At 45.8% G+C, this 17,976-nt stretch overlaps 1 protein-coding gene and 1 pseudogene across 1 annotated transcript in view; both read right to left on the bottom strand.

The window, feature by feature from the left end:
* The window catches only part of RIMKLB (ribosomal modification protein rimK like family member B), a 103,929-nt gene extending 98,372 nt beyond the window's left edge, over window positions 1-5,557 (bottom strand). Inside the window, exon 1 of the mRNA XM_024931281.5 lies at window positions 5,297-5,557. The gene's annotated coding sequence lies outside the window, so the exon portion shown is untranslated. The remainder of the gene's footprint in view (window positions 1-5,296) is intronic.
* A 1,890-nt stretch (window positions 5,558-7,447) lies between these two features.
* On the bottom strand, window positions 7,448-17,976 carry LOC100989069 (Fanconi anemia core complex-associated protein 24-like; annotated as a pseudogene).

Genomic DNA, 17,976 nt, shown 5'->3' with positions numbered 1-17,976 from the left:
GAGGTGGGCGGATCACAAGGTCAAGAGTTCGAGACCATCCAGGCCAATATGGTGAAACCCCGTCTCTACTGAAAATACAAAAATTAGCCGGGCGTGGTGGTGGGCGCTTGTAGTCCCAGCTACTCGGGAGGCTGAGGCAGGAGAATCGCTGGAACCTGGGAGGTGGAGGTTGCAGTGAGCCGAGATTGCCCCACAGCACTCCAGCCTGGGAGACAGAGCGAGACTCTGTCTCAAAAAAGAATAAAAAATAGCTGGGCGTAGCAGCACACACCTGTGGTCCCAGCTACTTGGGAAGCTGAGGCAAGAGAATCACTTGAACCAGAAGGCGGAGGTTGCAGTGAGCCGAGATTTCGCCACAGCACTCCAGCCTGGGCTGGAGATTCCATCTCAAAAAAAAAAAAAAAGTAAGAAATGAAAGAGCAGGCATCACTGCAAATCCTATGGATATTAAAGTATCTGTCATAAATAAAGATGTAAAAATCCTCAAAATATTAGCAAACAGAATGCAACAATTTAATAAAAAGAATTATATACCACAACCAAGGCAGACTCAATATTTGAAAAATCAATTAATGCAATCCATCGCATCAACAGACTAAAGAAATATCACATGATCATACCAATAGATGCTGAAAGAGCATTTGACAAAATCCAACACCCATTCATGATCAAACAAAACAAAACAACAAAAAAACTCTCAGCATTTTGAAATGAAGTATGGGATAAAAATAAAAACTCTCCAAAGACTGAAAATAAAGAGGAACTTCCTCAACTGCTTAAAGAACATCTACAAAGAAACTACAGCTAACATCATGTTGGTGAGAAACTTGAAGCTTTCCCACTAAGACAAAGGACCAAGGCAAGCATGGCTTCTTTTACCACTTTCAATACTGAAAGTTCTAGCTAGTGCAACAAGACATGAAAAGGAAATGAAACGTGTACAGATTGAGAAGGAAGAAATAAAACTCTTTGTTCGCAGATGACATGATTGCCTATATAAAAAATCTAAGAGAATTTACAAAAAAGCTCCTTAAACTAATAAGCAATTCTAGCACAATTGCAGGATAAAAGGTTTACATACAAAAATTAATTGCTTTCCTATATATCAGTGATAAGCAAGTGTAATTTGAAATAAACACAGGCTGGGTGCAGTTGCTCACGCCTGTAATCCCACCACTTTGGAAGGCCGAGGTGAGCAGACTGCCTGAGCTCAGGAGTTCAAGACTAGCCTAGACAACGTGGTGAAACCCCGTCTCTACAAAACATACAAAAAAACTAGCTGGGCATGGTGGCATGCACGTGTAGTCCCAGCTACTTAGGAGACTGAGGTGAGAGAATCACTTGAACACGGGAGACTTGAACCTGGGAGGTTGCAGTGAGCCGAGATTGTGCCACTGCCCTCCAGCCTGGGCGACAGGGTGAGACTCTGTCTCAAAAAATAAAAAAGTGCTGGAACAACTGGACATTTACATGAAAAAAAGAAAAAGAATCTAGACAGTAGACACAGACCTTACACACTTCACAAAAATTTACTCAAAATGGATCACAGACCTATATGCAAAATGCAAAAGATACCACTCCTAAAAGATAACATAGGAGTAAATTTAGGCCGGGTGTGATGGCTCATGCCTGTAATCCCAACACTTTGGGAGGCGGGGGCGGGTGGATCACTGGAGCTCAGGAATTCCAGACCACCCTGGCCAACATAGTGAAAGCCCAGCTCTACTAAAAATACAAAAATTAGCTGGATGTGGTGGCATGTGCCTGTAGTCACAGTTACTCGGGAGGCTGAGGCAGGAGAATCGCTTGAACCGGGAGGCAGAGGTTGCAGTGAGCAGAGATGGTGCCACTGCACTCCAGCCTGGGTGGCAGAGCGAGACTCCATCTAAAAAAAAAAGAGAGAAAATTTAGATGACCTTCAGTATGGCAATAAATTTTTAGATACGACACCAAAGGCATAATCCTTTGAAAGAACTTAGAGATAATTGAGAACGCAAATTCATAATTTGACTTCATCAAAATTACAAACATTGGTGGGGCGCAGTGGCTCAAGCCTATAATCCCAGCACTTTGGGAAGCCGAGGGGGGTGGTTCACTTGAGGTCAGGAGTTTGAGACCAGCCTGGCCAACATGGTGAAACTCCACCTCTACTAAAAATACAAAAATTAGCTGGGTGTGGTGGCAGGCGCCTTTAAGTTCAGCTACTTGGGAGGCTGAGGCAGGAGAATTGCTTGAACCCGGGAGGTGGAGGTAGCAGTGAGCCGAGATTGTGCCACCACACTCTAGCCTGGGCGGCAGGAGTGAGACTCTGTCTCAAACAAACAAACAAAAAACCAAAATTACAAGCATCTACTTTGCTAAAGAGAATGTCAAGAGAATGAGAAGACAAGCCAGACTGGGAACAAATATTTGCAAAAGACACTTCTGGAAAAGGCATATTATTTAAAATAATACAAGAACACTTAAAAACAACAATTTAACCTAAATTTTTAAAATGGGCAAAATATCTGAACAGAAACCACATCAAAGATATACAGATGGCAAATGGGCATATGGAAAGGTGCTGCACATTATATGTTATTGGGGGCATAAAAATTAAAACATAAGATACCACTATGCCCCTATTAGATTGGCCAAAATTCAGAACACGGACACCACCAAATGCTGGGGAGGCTGTGAAGCAACAGAAACTCTCATTCATTGCTGGTAGAACATAAAATGGGACAGCCACTTTGGAAGACAGATTGGTGGTTTCTTACAAAACTAAACATACTCTTACCATATGATCCAGCAATCATACTCCTTGGTATTCATCCATAGGAGAGGAAACTTAGTGCCCACACAAAAACCTGCACATGAATGTTTATAGCAGCTTTATTCATAATTGCCAAAACTTGTGGGCAATCAAGACGTCCTTCAGTAGATGAAGGAATAAATAAACTGTGTTATATTCAGACAACGGGATATTAATCAGCAATAAAAAGAAATGACCTATCAGGCCTCCAAAAGACATGGAGGAACCTTAAGAGCATATTACTAAATGGAAGAAGTCAATCTGAAAAGTCCACATACTGTATGATTCTAACTATATGACATTCTGGAAAAACCCAAAACTATGGAGATGTTAAAAAGATCAGTAGTTGCAGGCCGGGCGCGGTAGCTCACGCCTATAATCCCAGTACTTTGGGAGGCTGAGGCCGGCGGATCACCTGAGGTCAGAGTAAGACACCAGCCTGACCAACATGGAGAAACCTCGTTTCTTTTTTTTTTTTTTAATTTATTTATTTTTATTTTTATTTTTTTTTGAGGCGGCATCTCGCTCCCTCCCCCCGGCGGGGCTGCAGTGGCGCGATCTCGGCTCACTGCCAGCTCCGCCTCCCGGGTTCACACCGTTCTCCTGCCTCAGCCTCCCGAGTAGCTGGGACTACAGGCGCCCACCACCACGCCCGGCTAATTTTTTGTATTTTTAGTAGAGACAGGGTTTCACCGTGTTAGCCAGGATGGTCTCGATCTGCTGACCTCGTGATCTGCCCGCCTCGGCCTCCCAAAGTGCTGGGATTACAGGCGTGACCCACCGCGCCCGGTCTGAGAAACCTCGTTTCTACTGAAAATACAAAATTAGCTGGGGGTGGTGTTGGACTCTGAGTGATGATGTGTCAATGTTGGTTCATCATTTTTAACAAACGTACCACCCTGGATCAGTGATGTTGATGCTAGAGGAGGACACGTGTGTGAAGGCGAGGAATACATGGGAACTCTACCTGCCTTTCAACTTTGCTGTGAACCTAAAACTTCTTTAAAAATCAAGTCTATGTAAAAGGAAAAACGGGTTTAAGATGTGGCATGTTTTGCCAGGTTGCCCAGGCTGACTCGGCCTCCCAAAGTGCTAGGATTACAGGCACCTCGCCCGATCTTTCTCCACCATCTTTGGGTTTTTGTTTGTTTGTTTTTTGAGATGGAGTTTCGCTCTTATTGCCCAGGATGGAGTGCAATGGTGAGATCTCGGCTCACCGCAACCTCCGCCTCCCGGGTTCAAGCGATTCTCCTGCAGGCATGCGCCAGTACGCCCGGCTAATTTGGTATTTTCAGTAGAGAAGGGGTTTCACCTCATGTTGGTCAGGCTAGTGTCCAACTCCCGACCTCAGGTGAACTGCCCGCCTCGGCCTCCCAAAGTGTTGGGATTACAGGCCTGAGCAACCGCGCCCGGCCTTTCTCCACCATCCTAAGCAGCTAGTATTACTAATGGAAATGGGTTTGACCCTTTGTTTCTTTATATTTTGGGGAAATGAAAAAATAAGAATCACTTGTTTCTCTTTCCCACTAAATTCTTTTTTTTTTTTTTTGAGACGGAGTCTTGCTCTGTCGCCCAGGCTGGAGTGCAGTGGCGCGATCTCGGCTCACTGCAAGCTCCGCCTCCCGGGTTCACGCCATTCTCCTGCCTCAGCCTCCCGAGTAGCTGGGACTACAGGCGCCCGCCACCACGCCCGGCTAATTTTTGGTGTTCTTAGTAGAGTCAGGGTTTCACCGTGTTAGCCAGGATGGTCTCGATCTCCTGACCTCGTGATCCGCCCGCCTCGGCCTCCCAAAGTGCTGGGATTACAGGTGTGAGCCACCGCGCCCAGCCATTTCCCACTAAATTCTTGACTCCTTGACTGATTCATCATTTTAAAATATCAGTACTCAACGCAGTGCCTGGCATTGAGAAGGAAACCGACTATAAATGAAGTACAGGTCTTAGTTATTAGGAGACTTTCATCCTGTCAGGCATAGTTCAATATTCTTGCTACATGAACTATATTAGCAATCAACTGGAAGTGTAAACCCCTTGGAAAGAAAAGCAGTTCGACGACAAGACTCTGGAGGTTATTTGTTGCCCTCTTGTGTTCCGATTTAGGAACTACAGGTTCTTCCCTCCACTTTGAAGAATTCTGATTCCTTTAACTTTATGTGTTTTTTAATGCATGTATTCTAAGAAATACACTTGTTTCTTTACACCCTCACACAGAACACTTTTGACACCAGATGTGCGAGTTTTTTTCCCCGCACTGACCTATTCTCCAACACCAGCTGGGTGTCCTACAATCCAACTCAATACTGACACTATCTACCCGCAGTCAATGTCAGATCCCACAAGTTTAGAGCTGAGTCCCACAAGACTGCTCCCACCCAGATGCCAGTTGAAAGTCCCGGTACTTCCGACTGACCAGCTATAAATTTGGAGGTTCCCATGACCTTCTCCTTGAGTTCCATCATTTGCTAGAATGCCTCACAGAATTCAGGAAAACATATTACTTACCAGTTGATTATGGAAGATGAACAGCCAGGTAAAGAGGTCTGCAAGAGTCCTGAGCACAGACAGGGGCTTCTGTCCCTGAGTTAGAGTACACCACCCTCCTAGCAGTTGGCAGCAGCCCATGAATCCATAAACCCGGAAGCTCATCAAGACCCACTGTTCATGAGTTTTTATAGAGCTTTATTTCCAGCCCCCTCTCCTGCCTGCTTCCTGAAGGTCAATGGGTGGGGCTGATAGTTCCAGTCCTCTTATCCCTTGGTCTTTACGTGAGCAGTTTCATCCGGAATAGGAGCCACACCTTACGTCATGCATTAACGTAGCACAAGTTCAGGTGTGACTGATGGTTATGCAAGATCAGGGGCTTGTTGTGAATAACAAAAGACACTCTTATCACTCAGGAAATTCCAAGGATTTTAAGATCTCTGTGACAGGAACCAGGCCCAAAGACCAAATGTATTTCTTATTATACCACACTTATTCAACATATTTTTTTTTTGTACAATTGTTTGTTTACATTGGCAGCAGCCCTGAAAGCACTGGTATATGAAGACCAGAACTGCCAGACACAGTGGCTCATGTCTGTAATCCTAGTACTTTGGGAGGCGGAGGAGGGTGGATCGCTTGAGCTCAGGAATTTGAGACCAGCCTAAGAATGGTGTCCATATGCAATGGTGAAACCCCATCTCTACAAAAATTAGCTGGGCCTGGTGGTATGGACCTATAGTCCCAGCTACTTGGGAGGCTGAGGTGGGAGGATCATTTGAGCCCAAGATTGTGCCACTGCACTTCTGCCTGGGTGACAAAGTGAGACCCTGTCTCAAAAAAAAAAAAAGACCAGACCTGAAGAACAGCAGCTCTGACCCCAGGAACAAGGGGCTTGTAATACACAATGCTTCATTGTAAGTTTGTTTCCTTTAGATGGATCTTTTAGATCTAGCACACAAAACTTTTTAGAAGACCTTTCCATAATAGATGAAGGTCAAGGTCACACATTAAAATCTGCCCTAATTGGCATTTTGCTGGGAATGAGAGTCCCTGGCTGTCTCAGGAAGATCTCTAGCGACGCTTTTCATCTTAACTGAATGAGGCAGTGACCTCTGCAGTCCAATAACTTCAATGCCTGAACCCAGACAGTATAGCGGTGTTACAGGAAAGGGGTCCCCATCCAAACCCCCAGAGAGGGTTTTTGGATCTCGCGCAAGAAAGAATTCAGGGCGAGTCCACAGTGCAAAGCAAAAGCAAGTTTATCAAGAAAGTAAAGGAATAAAAGAATGGCTACTCCAAAGACAGAGCAGCCCCGAGGGTGACTGGTTGCCCAATTTTATGGTTATTTCTTGATGCTATGCTAAATAAGGGGTGGCTGGCTGGGCGCGGTGGCTCACGCCTGTAATCCCAGCACTTTGGGAGGCTGAGGCAGGCGGATCACGAGGTCAGGAGATGGAGACCATCCTGGCTAACATGGTGAAACCCCGTCTCTACTAAAAATACAAAAAAAGATTAGCCGGGCGTGGTGGCGGGCGCCTGTAGTCCCCAGCTACTCGGGAGGCTGAGGCAGGAGAACGGCGTGAGCCTGGGAGGCGGAACTTGCAGTGAGCCGAGATCGCGCCACTGCGCTCCAGCGTGGGCATCAGAGTGAGACTGTCTCCAAAAAAAAAAAAAATAAGGCGTGGCTTATTTATGCCTTCCCTTTTTTGACATATAGGGTAACTTCCTGATGTTGCTATGGCATTTGTAAACTGTCAAGGTGTTGGTGGGAGTGTAGCAGTGAGGAGTACCAGAGGTCACTCTCATGTCCATTTTGGTTTTGGTAGGTTTTGGCTGGCTTCTTTACTGCAACCTGTTTTATCAGCAAGGTCTTTATGACCTGTATTTTGTACTGACCTCCTGTCTCATCCTGTGACTTACAACGCCTTAACCATCTGGGAATGTAGACCAGTAGGTTTCAACCTCATTTACCCAGCTCCTATTCAAGATGGAGTTGCTCTGGTTCACATGCCTCTGACAGCAGGATGACTCGCAGGCTTCGCTCAGGCCTCACCTCATCTTTCACTAGTTGCTGTGAGAAGAAATCTTTTTCTTGGTTTTTAAATATGAATACAAGACCTTATTGTTCGTGGTCTAAAAGAGAATACATAGTAGATAAGAGGCCGTGCATCACTTGGACTGTGTGAAGAAGGCAAGGATTTGCTGTGCTACCTCTTGTCCAAAAAGCTGCTCGAGTTCTCAGATGGAATCATTACTCAGTTCCTGGGTACTTGGAAACTTCTGAAGCAAAAGGAAGGCTTTAACTTTTCCAACTCCTGGAATCTGCTGCACATTTCAAAGAAGGAATGGGCTGGGCGCACTGGCTCATGCCTGTAATCCCAGCACTTTGGGAGGCCCACACGGGCGGATTACTTGAAGTCAGGAGTTCAAGACCAGCCTGGCCAAAATGGTAAAACCCCATCTCTACTAAAAATACAAAAATTAGTCAGGCGTGGTGGTGGTGGCGGGTGTCTGTAATCCCAGCTCCTCAGGAGGCTGAGGCAGGAGAATCACTTGAACCGAGAGGGGGAGGTTTCAGTGAGCCAAGATTATGCCACCACTGCACTCCAGCCTGGATGACAAAGTGAGACTCTGTCTCAAAACAAAAATAAAAACAAAGAATAAATGGCTCAGAAAACAGAGCCCCTTTCTTCCTGAGAAAGGATTTTTCCAGAGCTCTTTGGTTTGCTCTTCAATTCACCGGATGGTGAGGCAGGATGCTTCCATCTGGCTGGCCATCCCAAGGTCAAGCACAGTGAACTTCTGTATGGCTGGAAAGTATTGCTCACTCAAATGAGTTTTTTCAACTAATACAACCCCTTGAAGATTACTGGAATTCCTAACCTGACCAAGCCTCTTTATGTAGCTATTATCTGGCTACTGAATCATCTTCAGTGACATAAAGAATGCAGAATCTGCTAAACAGTTAAAAATCTGATGTCAGATCATCCTGAAAAATGAGCTTAATTTTCCTTTGCATCCCCTGCACCAGCTGGAATCCATGTCATTTCTCAGTGACCAAAATGAGGGAAATGCAAGACAGAACTTGAACAGTCTCTCCTGAACACAGCCCCGCATTCCAGAAGTTAGGGCCTCTGGCAGCATCTTGTCTGCAGAGCATTCTTTCAAAGACTGAAATTATTTGCCAATGTCTTAGACATAAGAAAGACCACTGGGCGCAGTGGCTCATGCCTGTAATCCCAGCACTTTGGGAGGCCGAGACAGGCGGATCACCTGAAGTCGGGAGTTCGAGACCAGCCTGACGAACATGGAGAAACCCCGTCTCTATTAAAAACAAAATTAGCAGATCGTGGTGGTGCATGCCTGTAATGCCAGCTACTCGGGAGGCTGAGGCAGGAGAATCGCTTGAACCCGGGAGGCGGAGGATGCGGTGAGCCAAGATCTCACCATTGCACTCCAGCCTGGGCAACGAGAGCGAAACTCCATCTCAAAAAAAAAAAAGAAAAGAAAAAAAGAAAGACCGGCCAGGTGTGGTGGCTCACACTTGTAATCCTAGCACTTTGGGAGGCCAACGTGTGAGGATCACTTGAGTCCAAGAGTTCGAGACCAGCCTGGGTAACATAGTGGGACCCTGTCTCTATTTTTAAATTAAGAAAAATTTTTAATTAAAAAAAAGAAAAATAAGAAAGACTTCTGAGCTTTTGAAGAACTGCAAGTAATTCAGTATGGCTAAAAAACAAGGGGCAAGGCTGGGTTTGTGAGCATGGTGGTTTACACCTGTAATCCCAGCACTTTGGGAGGCTAAGGTGAGCTGATTGTTGAGTCCAAGAGTTTGAGACCAGCCTGGGAAACATGGCAAGATGCTGTCTCTACAAAAATAAATAAATAAATAAATAAATAATAAAAATAAATTAGCCAGGCATGGTGGCGCATGCCTGTAGTCCCAGTTACTTGGGAAGCTGAGGTGGGAGGATCACCTGAGCCCAGGAGGTGGAGGTTCCAGTGAGCCGAGATTGTGCCACTGCACTCCAGCTTGGGTAACAGAGTGAGACCCTGTCTCAAAAAAAGAAGAAGAAAAAAAAGGGCAAAGGTTCTGGGGTGGGTGGGTTGGAGCACTGATGACACAACATAAAAATATTATGAATAGCTATGTATGTCATGCTAAGGAGTTTCATCCACATCCTAAGGATAATGAAGAGTCTTTATAGTTTTTAAACCAGGGAATGACTTAATCAGATTAGTGCTAAAGAGATTACTCTGGCTGCTTTGTATCACAAAGATGGGGAAGTGTGGATGGGAACTGGGGGATCACTTAGGACTCTGTTAAGAGTAATGACTGAACAGAGCTGAAGCCGTGTGGAAAGAATAGAGGATGAATGGATTTGAACAATATTAAGGAGGTAGGCTCAATGGGATTTTAGTGATTAAGGGTGTGGTGTGTGTGATAAAGGATGTGGTGTACGTGCTGGGACTCAAGTTAGGCAAAGAGAGAAACTGAGGAAAATGAGGATGATTCACACATATTTCAACTGTGTAACTTAGTAGATCATGGCACCAGTTTAGCTGAGGGTGGGGGTGCACTGTGCGGGAAGATGACAATTCTGTCCCAGACATGTTGAGCTATTAGGGATTTAGCTTGCTCAACATTTATCCACACTTTTTCCTTGAGCTTTTCCTGTACTACAGGTGGTGGAAAACGAAAAACTACATATTCAAGACTCTCCTACAGCTAGAGTTTGAATGTGATTTAGATTCCAGACTGTATACCCTAGAATGAGACTTGAATTAAAAACCAAGCTCAGTGAGAAGAGCAGCAAGGAGTGAGCATCTGATTTCTTGGTGTGGACTATAGCACGGCCAGGGTGGCTCTCATGCCCGAGTGGTGACATTCCAATTTTGGAAGGTGGCCCCTAGATGGTGGAGAAGCAATAGAGTCCCTTGGTAGCCACTCCTGGGGGCTCAGACTAGAGTTTCTTTAGCTTTTCCCCTTCCTGAGTCGGCTTTCTGTAATTAAAGCCTGTCTGACTCAAGGTGCCTAAGGGATGTTCAAACAATGATGTGCTATTGCATATTCAGACTTAGAGTTGAGGACATAGATTTGTAAAAATAAATATAATTTAAAAGCTGTTGGGCTGCATGTGGTCGCTCACACCTGTAATCCCAGCACTTTGGGAAGCCGAGGCGGGTGGACCACTTGAGGCCAGGCGTTCAAGACCAGCCTGGCAAACATGGTGAAACCCCGTCTCTACTAAAAATACAAAAATTAGTCAGGTGTGGTGGTGCACACCCGTAGTCCTGGCTACTCAGGAGGCTGAGGCAGGAGAATCACTTGAACCCGGAAGGCAGAGGTTGCAGTGAGCCGAGATTATGCCACTGCACTCCAGCCTGGGCAACAGAGCAAGACTCTGTCTCAAAAAAAAAAAAAAAAAAAAAAAAGCTGTTGGGGGTTGAGCACAGTGGCTCACTCCTATAATCCTAGTACTTTGGGAGGCCAAGGCTGGGGGATCACTCAAGCTCAGGAGCTCGAGACCAGCCCAGGCAACATGGTGAAAACCTGTCTCTACAAAAAAATACAAAAAATTAGCTGAGTGTGGTGGTATACACTTGTAGTCCCAGCTACTGGGAGAGCTGAGGTGGGAGGATTGCTTGAGCCCAGGAGGTCGAGGCTGCAATGAGCTGAGATCACGCTACTGCACTCCAGCCTGGGTGACAAAGTGAGACCCTGTCTCAAAAACAAAAGCTGTTGGAACCCCCCAAAACATTTAAACCTTGACAGAGATGAGATTGATCTGAGTCACATATGGCTATAACATGTTTCTCAGATTATAGATTAACTTGTTTTCTTATTTTTCTTGTCCTGCACAATGACTAGAGAAAATTTAACAACGTCAGGGACAAAAACCTCCTGCCTTCTTAATTAATGACCTTTGTTACAGATTAACTTTTTCTTTGTTGTTCTGCCTTGCTTAGACCAGATGACAGAAAACCCATGACTATTACACTTCCGTAAAAAAAAAAAAAACAAAAAAAAACCAAGAAAACAACTATATGTACTCTCCCAAAAAGAAACACTTTTATAACAAATCAGTTTGCTATAACTATGTGCCAACCTTGTCTAAAAAAAGTTGTAATCCTGCTAAAGGCTCCTCTGTCTATATAAATGAACCCTTAACTTCCTGACTTCACAAAGCTGACTTCCTTCTTTTGGAGTTGATGTTTCCACTCTTTGTACCAGAATAAACTGTTTTGAAATTAGATCTTGACCCTTTTGATTATTTTAGGTGATAGATAGAGGTTAGACTGAAGCGTAGATCTGGGAGAATAAACCAATAGATGGTAAATGAAGAGTTGGGAGTGGATTAAGGAGAGGGAGAAAGTACAGTAAAAGGAGAGGTGGCCGGGCCAAAACCTTGAAAACCAGCACTTAAGAGTAAACAGAAGAAGAAGAAAAAAGAAATGTAAAAGAACAGTAGAGAGGTGTTAAGAGGAAAACAAGGACTGTGATATTATAGATGTCAAGAGGAGGGGACATTTCAAAAGTAGGGACTGGTCAGCAATGACTAATGTTTCAGAAAATAAGAAAATAAGACTGAAATGTGTCTGTATTATTCAGCAACAAAGAGGTTCTTGTGTGACAGCTTTTCTTAAAATTGTGAGAAAAGGGCCAGGTGTGGTGGCTTACGCCTATAATCCCAGCATTTTGAGGCCAAGGTGGGTGGATCACCTGAGGTTGGGAGTTCAAGACCAGCCTGGCCAACATGGTGAAACCCTGTCTCTACTAAAATACAAAAATTAGCTGGGTGCGGTGGCAGGCACCTGTAATCCCAGCTACTCGGGAGGCTGAGGCAGGAGAATTGCTTGAACCCAGGAGGTGGAGGTTGCAGTGAGCCAAGATCGTGCCATTGCACTCCAGCCTGGGAGACAGAGCCAGACTCCCTCTCAAAAAAAAAAAAAAAAAGAATTGTGACAAAAGCCTGGACGCAGTGGCTCATGACTGTAATTCTAGTACTTTGAAAGGCTGAGGTGGGCAGATCACTTGAGGTGAGGAGTTCGAGACCAGCCTGGCCAACATGGTGAAACCCCATCTCTACTAAAAACACAAAAATTAGTTGGGCATGGTGTCACATGCCTCTAATCCCAGCTACTTGGGAGGCTCAGGCAGGAGAATTGCTTGAATGTGAGAGGCAGAGGTTGCAGTGAACTGAGATATCGCCACTGCACTCCAGCCTAGGCAACAGGGCGAGACGCTGGACCCCTGGTCCCATAAAAAAGGAAAAAAAAAAGGGCTGGGCGCGGTGGCTCACGCCTATAATCCCAGCACTTTGGGAGGCCGAGGCAGGCGGATCACGAGGTCAGGAGATCGAGACCATCCTGGCAAACACGGTGAAACCCCATCTCTACTAAAAATACAAAAAAATTAGCAGGGCGTGGTGGCGGGCACTTATAGTTCCAGCTACTCGGGAGGCTGAGCCAGGAGAATGGCATGAGCCCGGGAGGTGGAGCTTGCAGTGAGCCGAGATCAGGCCACTGCACTCCAGCCTGGGCAATGGAGCGAGACTCCGTCTCAAAAAAAAAAAAAAAAAAGGAAAAAAAAAAAAGAATTGTGAGAAGAGGTGAGTTAGGCTTCAGGGAAAGGGCGAAATGTAAATGTTGACTATCTGACACTTAACCCTAGTCTGTTAAAACGATGAGGCTTAACTTCTCTGATGCTGTGGAGGACTAAAGATGACTGCATGTTTGTTTTTTGCCACTCTTCCCAGTAAAAGGTGGAGTTTATTTCTCTTTCCCTTAAATTGGAACCGACCCTGTGGCTTATTTGAACCAACAGAACATGGTGGGGACTTCTGAGACTGTGCCTGGGTATGTGTTTCTTCACATACTCTCTCAACCCATGATTGTGCTGTCAGAAGGCCAAGTGAGGCCGGGTGTGGTGGCTCACTCCTGTAATCCCAGCACTTTGGGAGACCAAAGCGGGCGGATCACCTGAGGTCAGGAATTCGAGACTAGCCTGGCCAACATGGTGAAACCCCGTCTCTACTAAAAAATACAAACATTAGCCAGGCATGGTGGCACGCACCTGTAGTCCCAGCTACTGGGGAGGCTAAGGTAGAAGAATTTCTTGAACCTGGGAGGCAGAGGTTGCAGTGAGCCAAGATTGTAACACTGCACTCTAGCCTGAGTGACAGAGCAAGACTCCGTCTCAAAAAAAAAGAAGCTCGAGTGAGTTGAGTTGGTGGAGATACTACATGGAAGATAACTGAGGCTTCTGCCAACAACCCTATTTGGGATTCCCACTGGCAGCTAGCACGAACTAGCCATTCAGCCATCCCCGCAGCCCAGCTAACACTATGTAAAGCAGAATTCCTGCCTGATCAACACACAAAATCAAGAAAAATAATCATTATTGTTGTTTTAGTCACTAAGTTTTTGGTGTAATTTGTTAAATAGCACCATTCAGGGAGTTGAGGAGAATGCTCTTCAAATGGAAAGGTATCAGTGATTCACGAAAACTTGACAGTAAGGAGTATTTGAAAGACCAGCACTGTACCTCTACCTGTCACTGCTCTCAGCATAGCTCTGTCACTGTATTAGGCTGTTCTTGCATTACTCTAAAGAAATACCCGGTCAGAGGCCAGGCATGGTGGCTCAGGCCTGTAATCCCAGCACTTTGGGAGGCCAAGGCAGGCAGATCACCTGAGGTCAGGAGTTCAAGACTAGCCTGGCTAACATGGTGAAACCCTGTCTCTACTAAAAATACAAAAATTAGCTGGGCATGGTGGCGGGCACCTGTAATTCCAGCTACTCAGGAGGCGGAAGCATGAAAATCTCTTGAACCCGGGAGGTGGAGGTTGCAGTGAGTCAAGACGGCACCACTTGACTCTAAGACTGGGTAATTTATAGACAAAAGAGGTTTAATTGGCTTATGATTCCACAGGCTATACAGGAAGCATAGCGGCACCTGCTTTTGGTGAGAACTCAGGAAGATTTTACTCATGACGGAAGGCAAAGCAAGGGCAGGCCATTCACGTGGTGAAAGCAGGAGCACGGGGAGGCGGGGAGGTAGCACACTTCCAAACAACCAGATCTCATGAGAACTGATATGGTTTGGTTGTGTCCCCACCCAAATCTCACCTTCAATTGCATCTTCCAGAATTCCCATGTGTCATGGGAGGGATTCAGGGGGAGGTAATTGTATCATGGGGGGGTCATCTTTCCCATGCTATTCTCGTGGTAGTGATTAAGTCTCATGAGATCTGATGGGTTTATCAGGGGTTTCCACTTTTGCTTCTTCCTCATTCTCTCTTGCTGCTGCCATGTAAGAAGTGCCTTTCTCCTCCTGATTCTAAGGCCTCCCCAGCCATGTGAAACTGTAAGTTCAATTAAACCTCTTTTTCTTCCCAGTCTTGGATATGTCTTTATCAGCAGCATGAAAATGGACTAATACAGTAAACTGGTACCAACAGAGTGGGGTATTGCTGAAAAGACGCCCGAAAATGTGGAAGCAACTTTGGAACTGGGTAACAGGCAGAGATTAGAACAGTTTGAAGGGTTCAGAAGAAGATAGAAAAATGTGGGAAAGTTTGGAACTTCCTAGAGACTTGTTGAATGACTTTGCCCAAAATGCTGACAGCAATATGGACAATAAAATCCAGGCTGTGTGGTCTCAGATGGAGATGAGGAACTTGCTGGGAACTGGAGCAAATGTAACTCTTGTTATGTTTTAGCAAAGAGACTGGTGGCATTTTGCCCCTGCCCTAGAGATTTGTGGAAATTTAAACTTGAGAGAGATAATTTAGGGTATTTAGTGGAAGAAATTTCTAAACAGCAAAGCATTCAAGAGGTGACTTGGATGCTATTAAAGGCATTCAGGCTTTGTTTTGTTTTGTTTTGTTTTGAGATGGAGTCTCACTCTGTCACCCAGGCTGGAGTGCAATGGCGCAATCTCAGCTCACTGCAACCTCTGCCTCCCGGGTTCAAGCAATTCTCTGTCTCAGCCTCCCGAGTAGCTGGGATTACAGGCGCCCACCACCACACCTGGCTAATTTTTGTATTTTTTTAGTAGAGATGGAGTTTCACCATCTTGGCCAGGATGGTCTTGAACTCCTGACCTCGTGATCCACCCACCTGGGCCTCCCAAAGTGCTGGGATTACAGGTGTGAGCCACCACGCCCGGCCAGAATTCAGTTTTATAAGGAAAGCAGAGCATAAAAGTTTGGAAAATTTGCAACCTGACTGTGCAACAGAAAAGAAAAACCCAGCTGGGTGCGGTGACTCACACCTGTAACCCCAGCATGCTGGAAGGCCGAGGCGGGCAGATCACCTGAGGTTGGGAGTTCAAGAACAGCGTGACCAACATGGAGAAACCCTGTCTCTACTAAAAAATACAAAATTATCTGAGGTGGTGGCACATGACTGTAATCCCAGCTACTCAGGAGGCTGAGGCAGGAGAATTGCTTGAACCTGGGAGGCAGAATTTGCGGTGAGCTGAGATCGTGTCATTGCACTCCAGCCTGGGCAACAAGAGCGAAATTCCATATAAAAAAAAAAAAGAAGAAAGAAAAGAAAAAACTGTTTTCTGGGGAGAAATTCAAGCCAGCTGCAGAAACTTGCGTAAGTAGCAACGAGCCTATAAGCCCCAAGACCATGGGGAAAATGTCTCCGGGCCATGTCAGAGACCTTCATGGCAGCCCCTCCCATCACAGACCCAGAGACCCAGGAGGAAATTGTGGTTTCATGAGCTGGGTCCAGAGTCTCTGTGCTGTGTGCAGCCTAGGGACTTGGTGACCTGTGTCTCAGCCACTCCAGCCGTGGCTGAAAGGGGCCAACATACAGCTTGGGCTGTGGCTTCAGAGGGTGGAAGCCCCAAGCCTTGGCAGCTTCCATGTGATATCGGGCCTGCAGTTGGACAGAAGTCAAGAATTGAGGTTTGGGAACCTCTGTCTAGATTTCAGAAGATGTACGGAAATGCCTGGATGCCCAGGCAAAAGTTTGCTGCAGGGGTGGGGCCCTCATGCAGAACCTCTGCTAGGGCAGTGCAGAAGGGAAATGTGTGGTTGGAGCCCCCACACAAAGTCCTTCCTGAGGCACTGCCTAGTGGAGCTGTGAGAAGAGGGCCATGGCCCCCCAGACCCCAGAATGGTAGATCCACCAGCAGCTTGCACCTTGTGCCTGGAAAAGCTGCAGACACTCAACGCCAGCCTGTGAAAGCAGCTGGGAGGGAGACTGTACTCTGCAAAGCCACAGGGGCAGAGCTGCCCAAGACCATGGGAACCCACCTCTTGTATCACTGTGGCCTGGATGCGAGACCTGGAGTCAAAGAGATGATTTTGGAGCTTTAAAATTTGACTGCTCCACTGGATTTTGGACTTGCATGGGCCCTGTAACCCCTTTGTCTTGGCCAATTTCTCCCACCTGAAACAGCTGTATTTACCCAATACCTGTACCCCATTGTATCTAGGAAGTAACTAGCTTGCTTTTGATTTTACAGGCTCATAGGTGGAAGGGACTTGCCTTGTCTTGGATGAGACTTTGGACTATGGACTTTGGGGTTAATGCTGATATGAGTTAAGACTTTGGGGGACTCTTGGGAAGGCATGATTGGTTCTGAAATGTGAGGACATGAGATTTGGAGAGATCAGGGACAGAATGAGATGGTTTGGCTGTGTCCTCACCTAAATCTCAACTTCGGTGAATTCCCACATGTTGTGGGAGGGACCCGGGGGAGGTAACTGAATCCTGGGGTTCTTGATTCCTTCTTTTTTTTTTTTTTTTGAGACGGAGTCTTGCTCTGTCGCCCAGGCTGGAGTGCTGTGGCGTGATCTTGGCTAACTGCAAGCTCCACCTCCCGGGTTCGCACCATTCTCCTGCCTCAGCCTCCCGAGTAGCTGGGACTACAGGCACCCGCCACCACGCCCGGCTAATTTTTTGTATTTTTAGTAGAGACAGGGTTTCACTGTGTTAGTCAGGATGGTCTCAATCTCCTGACCTCGTGATCAGCCCGCCTCGGCCTCCCAAAGTGCTGGGATTACAGGCATGAGCCACCGCACCCAGCCGATTCCTTCTTACTCTCCATGTCTCTTCCTTCTGTCCTGTCCCTTCTCCCTTATCTCGTCTTTATTTTTTCTTTTCATTTCCTTCTTTTCTCTCTGCTTTCCTATGAATGTATTATTTTCCAAAGGAGGTATATAATTTATGTAGCATAATCATACTGTACTTACTTTTTAGCTACCATAGCCTAACACATGATAAATTCTCCATAAATATTAGCCATTATTACTAATTTACATTAATATTTAATATATGAGGTAATTTATAGTATTTCATCTTAATATAACTGTGTTGATACTATATTGTATAATTATTATATACTGCTATGGTTTGGATATGGTTTGGCCCCTCCAAATCTCATGTTGAAACTTGACCCCCAATGTTAGAGGTAGGCCTAGTGGCAGGTGCTTGGATCATGGGGTGAGATCCCTCATAAATGGCTTGGTGTTCTCCCCATAGTAATTAGTGAGTTCTCACTCTATTAGTTCTTGTGAGAGCTGGTTGTTAAAAAGAGCCTGGCTCCTCCCTCCCCTCTCTCTTGCTTCCTTCCTCTCTTGCCATGTGATTTGTGCACACACCAGCTCCCCTTCCCCTTCATCCATGAGTGGACGAACCCTGTGTTCCTCACCAGAAACAGATGCTGGCACCAT

This window comes from Pan paniscus, chromosome 10 (genome assembly GCF_029289425.2).
Source record: "Pan paniscus chromosome 10, NHGRI_mPanPan1-v2.0_pri, whole genome shotgun sequence".
Lineage (NCBI taxonomy): Eukaryota > Metazoa > Chordata > Mammalia > Primates > Hominidae > Pan > Pan paniscus.
The sequence above is the reverse complement of the archived record's forward strand: the minus strand, read 5'-3'. Positions and strand labels throughout refer to the sequence as shown.